This window comes from Strongylocentrotus purpuratus, unplaced genomic scaffold (assembly GCF_000002235.5).
Source record: "Strongylocentrotus purpuratus isolate Spur 01 unplaced genomic scaffold, Spur_5.0 spur5_scaffold_17, whole genome shotgun sequence".
NCBI classification, from domain to species: Eukaryota; Metazoa; Echinodermata; class Echinoidea; order Camarodonta; family Strongylocentrotidae; genus Strongylocentrotus; species Strongylocentrotus purpuratus.
Genome location: NW_022145602.1, coordinates 14,115,775 through 14,127,987, shown reverse-complemented (window position 1 = coordinate 14,127,987; position 12,213 = coordinate 14,115,775). Strand labels below are relative to the sequence as shown.

Here is a 12,213-nt window from a genome sequence, read left to right as displayed (position 1 = left end):
CGCGCGCCTAGCCTACGCGACACATAATTATTTAATTCTGCGGTACGTAAACTGTGTACGGAAAGGACCCGCCGCCCGGGTGCGCTGGCCTAGCCTAGCCTGCGTTCAGCGTAGAACCAGGCCACCTGGATTGGAATTTGTTTGAAAGAATAGGAATAAAATATAAAATAAAGAAAGAGAGAAATAAAGTTACCCCCTCCCCCCTTCAATCTATTTATTGATTTAGGCCTGTATTTCTTTATATTTCTATTTCCGGTATCATTCTATCTCGCCCTTTCATTATGTAGTTTAATCCGCGTAATCTTTTCATTTTTTGTATAAAGTTTTTTAATTTGCATAGACCCTATTAATTTTTTATTTTTTTTGATATTTTTTTTTTAATGTTTTACTTGCTCTCATTTTTCTTTTCTTATTTTTCTCGGGCCTTTTCTCCTCTGCTGTTTTTTTTTCCGTTTTGTTCGTCTTGATTTAATTTGTTATTTTCGCTTTGCTGGCTTTGTTTTGGTTTGGTGTTTGTTTTATTCTGTTCTATTCCGTCTGCTGTTCTGAGTGTGTTTTTCCAGATCGAGCGTCTGAAAATTTAGTTACCCCGTAGATCTAGTCCTAACTTAACATCTTCCCGTGATTTAAGAACCCTACATTTTTCAATATTTATGTTGGCTGGTATAGACAAAATATATAGGCCCTGTATTGATAGCAGAGTCAAGTTTGCCATTTTGGGTAGTTACTCCTCAATCAGAGTTTCTTATTTAACTTTCCTACACATTTGGGGGGGGGGGGGGTAGGCTAATCAGATTTGGTTATGACAGGCAGGGGTGGCGATTTCTTTTAATGTCAGGGGGGACGAAATGCGAGGGGAAATCTGTATTCCGCTGGTATCACGATGATACCAACGGATTACAAATTTTCTACAATATTTATTTTTACATTTTCAAAAGGATATTATCGGGGGAGGGTACTCACATATTATTGAGACAAACTCGGGGGTGTGCCGCTCTATTGGGTCAATTTTTCACACAAAAATCCCTAAACATCGGTCCCATTAACAAAAATACCATACATGGGTCTGTTTGTTCAAAATTTCCAAAATTTCCCCGAATTTCGGGTGTTAATGGCAAACACCCAGGCACCCGAAAATTGTGAAAGATGGGCCTTATTTCGAGAAAAATCCCCCAAAATGACCTTTAAAATGGATAGGAGTTTCGATCGAGGCTTGAGCGGCAACCTTCCGTCCAAACCAAATCTCAGTACCCCCCCCCCCCCCCCCCCCCACCGGGGATATTATGCGAGGGAGCGGCGACCATTATCTAAATCAATTATATTATTATTTGAATATTTTGTACTTGATTTTTCAATAAATGCAGAAAAATATGCTGAAAAAAAAATTATCGAAGAATTATATTCAATATATTATATAGGCCTATACCTGTTATCACTGATGGCAATTGTATAGACCCTGGGAATATTATGTTGCTACGTGAGCAAAGCCTCACATTTTGTTTTTGTTTTGTTTTTATTGTTTCACATTCCACAAAAATAACAGTTAACATTAAGGTCAGTAAGATAAAGCATAATGACAAATAAAAAAAAAAACAATGATGGCAGTAAATAATCATTAACGTGAAATATGAGGAACCTATATTAAAAAGCAATGCTTGTACAATATTGGTTCCCATATACCAATGAAGTACGGAAAATTCCAATGCAATGAAAAAAAGACAAATCCGGGAAATATAATTGATACACAATGAATACAGGTATAATAGTCATAATAGTCACTCGAGCGAGGCGCAAAAAAGAAGAAACAAAGACACAAATAAATTTAAACAAATAACGATAATGTGCCTTATGCAAAGTATGATGTCAAGAGAAAGTCTTTGAGTCTACGCTTGAATGAATACAGGGAGGGTGATTGAATTATCTCAGCGTCCATACTGTTAAAAAATGAAGGTCCTGTATTGGTTATTGTTTTAAAGGCACACTGTCCTACTTGTAGCTACTTGCTCCCTCTATATAGAAAACTTCCCCAATCGGTGCCTGTTGGTCCCCCATCGGATCCTCTATTTCTTATGTTATTTGAGAGCTGAGTTGATGAGATAGCCACCTGTCAGTGACCTCGCTGTGTGGTCTGATCCATCCTAGCTACACTAGTGTTAATAAGCTTTAAAGGCAAGAACGGTGCGTACGGGGGATAGATGAAATCGAGTGATTTCCTGGTGGGCTAAGAATGAATGTCATATTAGTGAAAACACTTGACAAATCGTCTATATTAAGTTGATACATAATGAATAATGATGAAATGCAGAGGCAACGCTCCCGGGAGGGGGAAGGGCACAGTGCCCCATATTTTAAAATACCCCAAAGATGCCCCTTTTACATATGAAAAGTGCCCAGTTCAGTAAGAAGTGCCCCTTCCCCTTTAGACAATTCCCCTTTTTCAACTATGATAAGTGCTCCCTTAATTTTGACACATGCCCCTATTCCTTATGAAAAGTGCCCCTAAAATATATGATGGTAGCCCATTTTTCGTCAACAAGTGCCCATTTTCATTTTGCATGAGTGCCCTTTTTCCTTTCTGGAAAGAATAACCCTCTTCATTTTATTTATATCGCCTTCCCCTTTTCATAAATGCCCCTTTTAAAATATGATAGGCGCCCCTTCACCTCCGACAAATTGCCCTTATACATTCTTATAAGTGCCTTTTTTAATCTCTGGTAAGTGCCCCTTTTCAGGTGCGAGAATTGCCTATTTTTCACCTCTGATAATTGCCCTATTTAATTTGACACCTGCTCCTTTTCTTTTCTAATACTCAGGGGCAGTGATCCCGGGGGGACGGGGGGACACGTCCCCCCTCAAAATTTGAAAAAGTGCACACACAAAAAATGTATAGCAAATACTGACTAAAGACTGCTACACCTTTTTAGGCTCTGGAAGGCCCAAGAGTGCAGCGTTTAGACAAATAAAAATGCAAAATCTTCTCGCTCGGCAGCTACGCTCCCACGCATAAATAATATTCTTTCCGAGAAAAATACCGAGAAAATTGAAGTGTGAGAAAATTATATTGCTTGTTATTATACTATAGTTTTGCTAAGGAACATAATTTTTTTATACAACAAAACTTCAAAAACCTGTGAGAGGGTAGTCACTTCCGCCACCTTCACCCCTCACATTCACTATGCTCCCTCGCACTTGCGTTCTGATTGGGGGGGGGGGGCTTTGGGGGCAGCTCCCGCCAATTAAAATTCAAATGTGGTTTATTTCTATTTCGATACAAGTGATTTACAAATGTTGTTGAAATGGCATGATTTTCCCCTGAGCTTCCGGGGGCTCTGCCCCCTAGACCCTGCACCAAGGGCCCTAAGGCGGCACCTGGATGCTCATCTGATCGTAATTTAATGCCTAAAACCCCTGAGCTTCTGGGGCTCCGCTCCCTGGACCCCACTCCAATAAGTGACCTGCATGCCAGTGTCACAAATATGGTATCAAAATATGCTCATGTGACCGTAATTAAATGCCTAAAACCCCTGACTTTCATGAGGCTCCGCCCTTGACACCCACCGGGGCTTTGCTCCTGGACCCCACGCCAATTTACGCTCAACTTTGCTTTGCTTTGCTCTACCTGATCGTAAATACTTTAGCCCCCCACCCCCCCCCCCCCACACTTTGAAAAACGTTCCCAGGGCCTGTGTAACATGTAAGAGTGGTGGTGATGCGGATTTTTTTTCTGCCCCCCCCCAAACGTTTTTGCTCATTACTCCACTGCTCCCTCGTCCCTCGCATTTCGTCCCCCCCCCCCCCGGTCATGAAAAGAAATCGCCGCCCCTGCTAATAATTAATCTTCGGCTCAGCAAGTAAGTAGAGGGAGGCAGACATTGGTGTGGTGGAGATCAAAATCAAATTTCGTAAACAAAAAAAATTGCACATGTACCAAGGTTTAACTGATGATGGCGCTATTCCTAAAAGTTGACACTTGACATTTATTTTCACCATAGAGCTATATGCTATTATATCCCACATACTAAGAATCTTGCTCTACGATTGGTCAAAAGTAAATCACGTGATGAAAGATAGTTCGCCCATAATTGATGAGAGAAGGAAAAGGTTCGTTACACTGTGCAGATAGTACTACTATCTACACAGTGCAACGCGCTTTCACTAAAGATAGAAGTACTATCTACACAGGGCAATGCACTTTTACTGAAGATTATCCAAAAGCGCACTAAAATAGGCGTAATTAAGCGCGCATTTGTACCAATGAGCGCAGTTAAAGAAAACACATGCGCGCATCCTACCCTCATGGGGTTGGGTTAAACTTAAACTTTTTTGGTGTGAATTTGGGCCTAGGTGTCTTTTATTTAGATGCATACACGTCCTTTTCTTTTTGTAGTTAAATTGTTTTAGATGTGGAATATAAAGCAAATAATCACCTTTTGGTTTCAGGCGATGGCACACTATCACTTCCTCGTCGATCAGAATTATATACGCTATCTTTCCTCAGCTTCGCTTCGGAAAGATAGCTACACCCAGATCGCCTCGGAAGTGCTAGTTTGTCCCATCACCTTCACCAACGGTAATTATTTGCTTACTAACACCTCCATGATTTTCACACACACGCGCACGGTGAGTTTGTTAGCTCACCCGATAAATATGTCTGTCACACTTAGTTCCTATTACTTTCAGTTACCGTTGAGTAGAACTAATGTAGCTAACAACTATCACTGATTTTACGAAGGGCCCAAAGTTTAAATATAAAATACAGTCCTTCACTAAATGTCTTCAAAAGGTGATCAAACTCATTAATATTGAATTAAATTTCAATTTAATCTATTTATAACCAGACTTTTCTCTCAGTATTTTATTTCATCATTGTTTTCTCGTTCTGTTTTGTTTCTCTCTATACTCATTGTATAAATTGTATTTCATGTTTTAATTATGGTGGCAGAACCAATAAAGTTTTTTTTTTTATTTGTAAACTGTCTCCTCTTCCGTGTATTATTTTGTTGTGATTTTAAATTGTGTAAATATTTTTTTGGTATTAATGAATGAAAAAATGTCAGCTTGAACTTCTATGTTATGCAAAATAAGTCCTTCGAGTTCTATACAAAAATAAAACATTAAAAAATTAAAAAATGCAAAAACTATTATATGTAAAACGGAGACTCACACGAGGAAAGAAGATTTTGGGAAAATATCATGCATTTTTTCAATTCCATTAATCTATTAAATTCATAATATACAAAGATAGAATGTGTAATTAAATTGTGCCAGGCATTAAAAAGCCAATAGCCTGTAACAAAAAAAACACAACAGTGATTCCTCCTTACGATTAGAATAATTTAAATTGTTAAAAGAAATAATCAACATTGCAGTAATTCCTATTTCCCAGAGAAACGAACAGATGTGTCTATTTTTGTATTGTCCAAGTCACTTGAAGTTTAGCCAGGAAAGCAAAACAAAGGGCCTCATGTATTTCATATATAATTCCTGGCAATGCAATGCGAGTTTGAGGTACCTTGTGGAGTGCATTTACATCGTTATCATTAAGAGTTTGTTTCAAGATAATAGGTAATGCACAATAGAACTGTGAAGGTCGATGATACATGGAATTAAATAATGTATCCGTTTCTACAATTGTTGAATGGTTGCATTCTGTGAAAATCAAAGAATGAGACGACTTGGCCTTGGAATGTGTTTCATGATTTACAATACGGAATTGGCATTGCGCTAGCTTTCTCCGGTCAGTGTTGAAAGAAAAAGAAAACAATGATGTGGTCGCGGTTATTCATCCCCGCGATATCTTTAAGATCTCCTAGAAAATAGATTGTTCAATAAAGTCTTAATCATGGCAAGATGTTAGACGTTTTGAGAGTATAAATAGAGGAAATATTCGTGACAGTTTCATTCGATTCCTGATATCCAACAAGAGCTGATTTTGAGTTTTCTTTTTCGAGCTTCATCGACTAACTACACATCTTCCAATATGGCCACTTCGGTAAGTCAACCATTAATAACTTTTCTCCTTTCCTTTCACTGTTTTTCTCTCCGAAAGTTATTTTAGTTCGGCATTTAGTTTGATTTTAAAGCTTATCTGCCATAGTTTACAGGAGGGATTAGACCGCCCAACAAGGTCACTGGACAGGTGGTTATCTCATCAACTCAGCTCTCAGTTAACATAAGAAAAAGAGGATCATGGGGGACCAATGGTCACCGATTAAGCATTGTTTGTTATATAGAGGGCGCAAGTAGCTACAAGTAGTGCAGTGGGCCTTTAAAACTTGTTAAAACTTCTTTTACATGTATTAATTGGCTCCCCACCGAGTACAGACCGGTCGATTTTAGCTATGCGAGGTAATAACTAATAGTGTAGTTCCATTCGGTCTGGGGGGTGTTTCACAAAGAGCCTAAGTCTAACTTAACTCTAGGTAGGACTTAAAAGTTATGGAAAGCCATTTGTAGCCTTAAAATGAAATATTCAAAAGTGAAAATTCAAGTATTTTAGACTTGTTATAAATTCCACATCAAGAACATGCAATCTCCTTGATAATAGAAAATATTAATGTTTTGAATCAACATGTTGTGCCTTTTAAAATAACCTTTACAAAATATGTTCATAGACGCTAACGGCTTTCTATAATTGTTAAGTCCAACTTAGAGATAAGTTCAAATTAGGATCTTTGTGAAACAGCCCCCTGGTATCTGTCAGATTGATTTGACTACGGTCTTAGTTCTTTCCATGATGCATAGGCCAAATTAATTTTGTTGTTGTTTTGTATACGTGTATCTTGTAAATACACGTGCAGACCCTGGCTTACAGCTTCACTGGCCCGAATTCACAAAGGAGGTTTGTCGACAAACCTTGGTTTTCGTCGACGCGTTTCGATGCGTTTTTACAAACCAGGTTTGTAAAAAAAAACGCGTCAAAACGTGTCATATGACGTACATAAACCTCGGTTTGTCGACAAACCTCCTTTGAGAATTCGGGCCACTCTGGTGTAGTGGTGCGGAATCTAAGATATTTTCTATAAAGAGGAATTAAACTTGCTCACTTCTGCAAGTAGACCCTTAAAGATTGAGCGATACCTTAATTTTCAACCACATTTAGTTCATGATAGTCTAAAAGAAAAAATGAAAATCTCTAAAAAATCAGCGTTTACAAGGGCCGATCGACGAGTGACAGCATTTTCAAAATGGGAACAAACACTGTTTACATGCTCGCTTCAATCTTGATGAAATTGGATCCAGCACGCCAAAAGTGTCAATCTAAACTTTTGAAAATGTTTCTTTCACTCCCCGGCCCTTGTAAATGTTTATTTAACATTTGATTTATTGAGTGACTTTGTCACTCTGACCAAGAAATTACCAGTTGCTGGTAACTTCTTGCTCTGACACTATCCTCGTTAGCATACCTATGATGAAGCTAAGGTTTAAACGAAACGAATCTAATATAAATTTTGTTTGATTGAATTTACAGACTCAACTCACAGCTTTCATCACCTTGGCCGTAATGGCAATAACCGGCGTCTACGGACAACGTAAGTGTGATCCCATGATTTTACTTTTAAAGAGAAAGTTGAAGTTTGTTAAAGGTGAAAGAAAATAACATGTGAGCTTTCTCATTCTTAGTCTTATATATTTGTTTTGAATAATATCACATTATAATCCCCCCCCCCCATAGGGACTATTATTTTACTTATACCAACATGTCAGTATTCTGAATATGGCGTGAAAAGGATGAACATTTGGGCCGATTATTGTTTTCTTAAAAAGAGTAAAAAGAGGTTTGGTCAAGGTGAAAAAGGATTTGAGCTCTCTCATGTTTATTCATATTTTATATAAATTTTTGAAGAATATCACAATGGAAATTCCCCTAAAGAGGACTATTTTTTCTAATACCAACATTTATTCTAAATATGACGAGAAAATGCTGGTGTTTAAATAGAATAAAATTCGGAGGCAAATTTTTGAAGAAGAAAATCTATAACTTGTGTAGCACAAGGCTAATCTTCGACAAGGTTTGGTTACGGCGGGGTTTGTGCAGCTTCCATTCCTGATTAGTATACTGTTGCCGATAAAGTTGGAATATTATTTTCTTACCTCTTTTCATTGAACGATTGTGACACTATGATTTATTCTTGATAGATAAAGTTTATAATTTCTCAGAACTTTATTGATCTCTCTCTGCGATTCTTTAGATTGGGCAAAAAAGTTCAGAGAAGGTGCAAACTTTATCTCCCAAGAAATAAAACATATATGCTCACAATCACTTCATGAACAAAGGGGGAAATTTTTTCGCACTTTATTGGCAACAGTGCAGTTTCAATAAGGGTTGGCCTGCCTTATTCAGGCAGAATGAAGAGTGATATTCAATATTTACACATAAAAATGAAACCGTTTCCGTTGTTGTAAAAACCTATCCGATTCCCCTTCGAAAGGTTACAAGAAATGATCATACATATAGATAAGTTTGTACTATAGTATTATTTTAAGAAGTCCTTTGTTTTCCTTAGCACATAATTGCATCTCTTTACAAAACACGACAGTTGTCTCCTTATTTTGTTGAAAGAAAATTCTTTGCGTCGAAATATTTCACCCATTTGTCTTGGTTTGTTTTGTTTGTTCATTAAACGCTGTTGCACTGAACTACTTATAGCTACTTGCGCCCTGTTTAATGCAAACAATGCCTAATCGGTACCTGTTGGTCCCCCATGATCCCCTTTTTCTTATGTTAATTGAGAGCTGATTTGATGGGATAACTACCTGTCGGTGATCTTGCAGGGAGGTCTAATCTCCCTGCCCAAACTAGTGCAGACGGGCTTTATAGCCCCACTGCACTACGTATAGCTACTTGCGCCCTCTATATAGCAAACAATGCCTAATCGGTGACCATTGGCCCCCATGGTCCCCTTTTTCTTATGTTAATTGAGAGCTGATTTGATGAGATAACCACCTGTCAGTGACCATGAAGGGAGGTCTAATCCCTCCTGGCCAAACAAGTGCAGAGCTTCTGAACATTATCGAAAAGTACATTAATATACACTTTCCGTCCCTGACTGAAATTCCTCTTTCGATCCACCCCTTTTTTTATTCAGTGACACCTCAATCGCAGATTACTCAGATGATTGGACAAACATGCACCGTCTACAGGGAACTACTCAAGGAGGAGGGTCCCAAGTGCAGCCACGGCGTCATTGAGGAATTCATCGACGAACTCGACAACGTTCAGCCGACGATGAAGAACGTCGACGCTGACACCATCGAGGACAACGTCCTGGAGTATCTCAAGCAGTCAAAATTGAATTCCCTTTGTTACGTCAGCGGCATGTCCATCAGGAGTGAATGCGAGCTTATGGATAGCGTGTGTTCCTTCGGTAATAACATCATCAAATGCAGAGGTAAGTACGAGCAAGTGCGGCAAAGCGTGCGTCAAACCATTGACGGAAGCACAAGCGTCACGCGAAGGTCGTATCATATATAAATATATATGTCCCGATATTTGTACATGTATATATCCTAGACCTTTTTTTCCTTCTTTTCTCTTTCCTTCGTCATTGGGGCGCTTGTTCCGTCTACAAACACACAATTGATCCCCTAACATAGCAATAAATACGATGAGGCTGTATAATTATGTCACTTTGTCAACACCCCTTTTTAGGTAAGCACACACAAAGAGAATTAATTTCATATTATAGAGTAGCTTCGCTGATGGGCACGAAACACGAAGGCCAGGAAAACAAATAAGTGGGCCTATAATTTAATAAGCCCTTTTTTTTTGGGGGGGGGGATCTCTTGATTTATAAAGGAAACGCAATCGGGTATAGAAATTGCCCTTAATTTACTTTCTGGAAAGCCTCTGTCATTTTATTCAACATAATTATCACTTTCACCGTTATTGTTCTGTTTACAGATCTTCCACCTGCAGCCCCCGCCTATCCACCGAATGCCGCCCCTAACACCGCCCGCCCCGCCACTACATAGATCTCCATGTAGCTACCGAGCATCAACATCGATTTTCTAAGTAACAAAACATCCCTTAGCGTCGTCATCATCATCAAGAGCATCGAAGTCATCGTCATCTGTGTTATCATCGTCGTCGTCCATCTTCATCGGCATTATCATCCACATTATCGTCATCTTCATCATCCATATTCATCGGCATCGTCATTATCGTCGACGTCGTCAGCGGAGCCGTCTTCATCATCAACATCCGCATCATCTTCTGCGTCGCCATCGTCCACATTTCCCCCTAACTGATGCAAAGTCATACCTTAGTTTCATCTTCCTCTAATTGTTACCGCACTCAAATAAAATTGCTCACTTTCATGTAGTCCGGGAGAACCGCACGCATACAGAAGTTTGGTACCATTTGAATTAAATTGAACTGGAATTGAAAATATCGGTTTTTGTATCTTATTTCAAAAATATTTTCCAATGTCCATGAATGCGCTTCCAGCTGCGCCGTTCCAAAGATTTGGAATAACCTACAACTAGACATTAAAATAAACCTTATCTGTTGCTGTCCTCAAAGTTTTTAGGAATACGTACCTGTTTTTAGTAGCTTTTGAATATATTGTTATTGTGTATCTATCAATTAGCAGTGTGTTGTCATTGCAGCAGGGTATATTTGTGTAATAGCTTCACTGTACGAACTGATATATAATTATAATTTTCATTATCAATATAAAATTTTGAACATGTACGACATTTCACCACAAGTATTGCACGAAAGAATTTACATTACCAAGACTGCAAATACGTGTCAGAATGCAAGGCTTCTACGCCAGCTCAGTCCGCGGACAGCTTTCTAACGGACAGCCTATGGGACAACAAACACTCGGATAAACTGCACCCCGGACTCGAATAGGAATGACCTACTTCCTAGGAAAAGAATGAGTCGTAGTAGGTCCGTGGTTATATCAATTTGCAGTACGTTTTTTTCGGAATGCGATATAGTCAGGTGGGGAGGTGGTGTTTGTCCTGGCGCTGGATTTTAAAAAAATCTAATTTCAATTTTTTTTTTTTGGCAGCATATTTTTGTTTTACTCAAAACTATGACTATTTTCTTGCCATGATTTTGGTTCATAATGTTTTGGTTCATAATGCTATGAATAAATGAGCAGAAAGAGAATAAAGGTTCATATTATAATAAATTTCTGATGTAGAACATTTTGGCCTTTAAAAACAAATATGAACAATTTGGACAATACTAAAAACATGCATTAAAGTTTTGAAATGGGCAACGCGGGATGCAATTCATTTTTTTTTCGTGTACAAATTGACCGCCGTTTTCTCGCATTCTGTAGATTCCATTTTAATTATTTCATTTAATTTACCTGCTTCATATGTCTTTACCTAAATGAGGCTGAAATATAACTGGTGCCTTATTTGTGATTGTTGTGATTATTAAGACCTTCATTATTCTGAGCTCCTCTGAGAAGAAGGCTGTCTATCCGGAACAGCTTAGACAATGCCTGATTACAATAATTACATCGCTCATTGAGATAAAGCTTCCCAAGTTCCAATACCTAACGATACACGACTTTGGGCGCTGATAATAAATGAAGAATTTAATTTGTATCGTAAAGAATAAAAGTATATAATTGCAGTAGTCCCAAATTTCTAGTCACCCCGCTCTTTTGACTGATTATGCTGAAATACATGTCTTCTAAAATAATTACGAAAAAAAATAGATAAAATATCAATCAATATATTTAGTTTCTAATTATGATGCAAACTTTCAATTTGGGTAAGTTCTTGTATGAAAACACCGAGGGCTACAGGAGATTTGTAAACTGTTGGTGATCCTTGCCCCCAAAATACGAATGTAGCTTTAAGTAGCTTTTGCTTTAAACTCAATACATGTCATTTCATTTGACTTCGAAATCTTATTTTGGTTTCATGCTTGTTTGAAGAAAAAAAATGAGTTTACCTTGGGTTATTTTTTTTTTTTTTTTTTTGCTCGTTGATGCATTTTGTATGACTTCCATACTCGTCATATTATCCCTTTAAGTTGACCTCATGCACCACCTTGATCATTGCCACTTTTACAGTTGATTATCGAATTTTGGAAAATGGATAAATTTGAATATTACTTATTTATTATTTAAATTAAAATAAATGATTACGACGATAAAGATTTACAAGTTTTTATGAATGCTGTTATTCATTAAGGAGGGCTAGAGAGAGAGAAAGAGAGAGAGAGAGAGAGAGAGAGAG

At 38.0% G+C, this 12,213-nt stretch overlaps 1 long non-coding RNA gene across 1 annotated transcript; it reads left to right on the top strand.

Moving 5' to 3' along the window:
- The first annotated feature begins 5,535 nt into the window (after window positions 1-5,535).
- Window positions 5,536-9,147, top strand: LOC115925056. The gene is made up of 3 exons (XR_004064537.1): window positions 5,536-5,992; window positions 7,472-7,532; window positions 9,090-9,147. It is a non-coding gene; the product is annotated as an uncharacterized LOC115925056 (long non-coding RNA).
- Window positions 9,148-12,213: the final 3,066 nt, after the last annotated feature.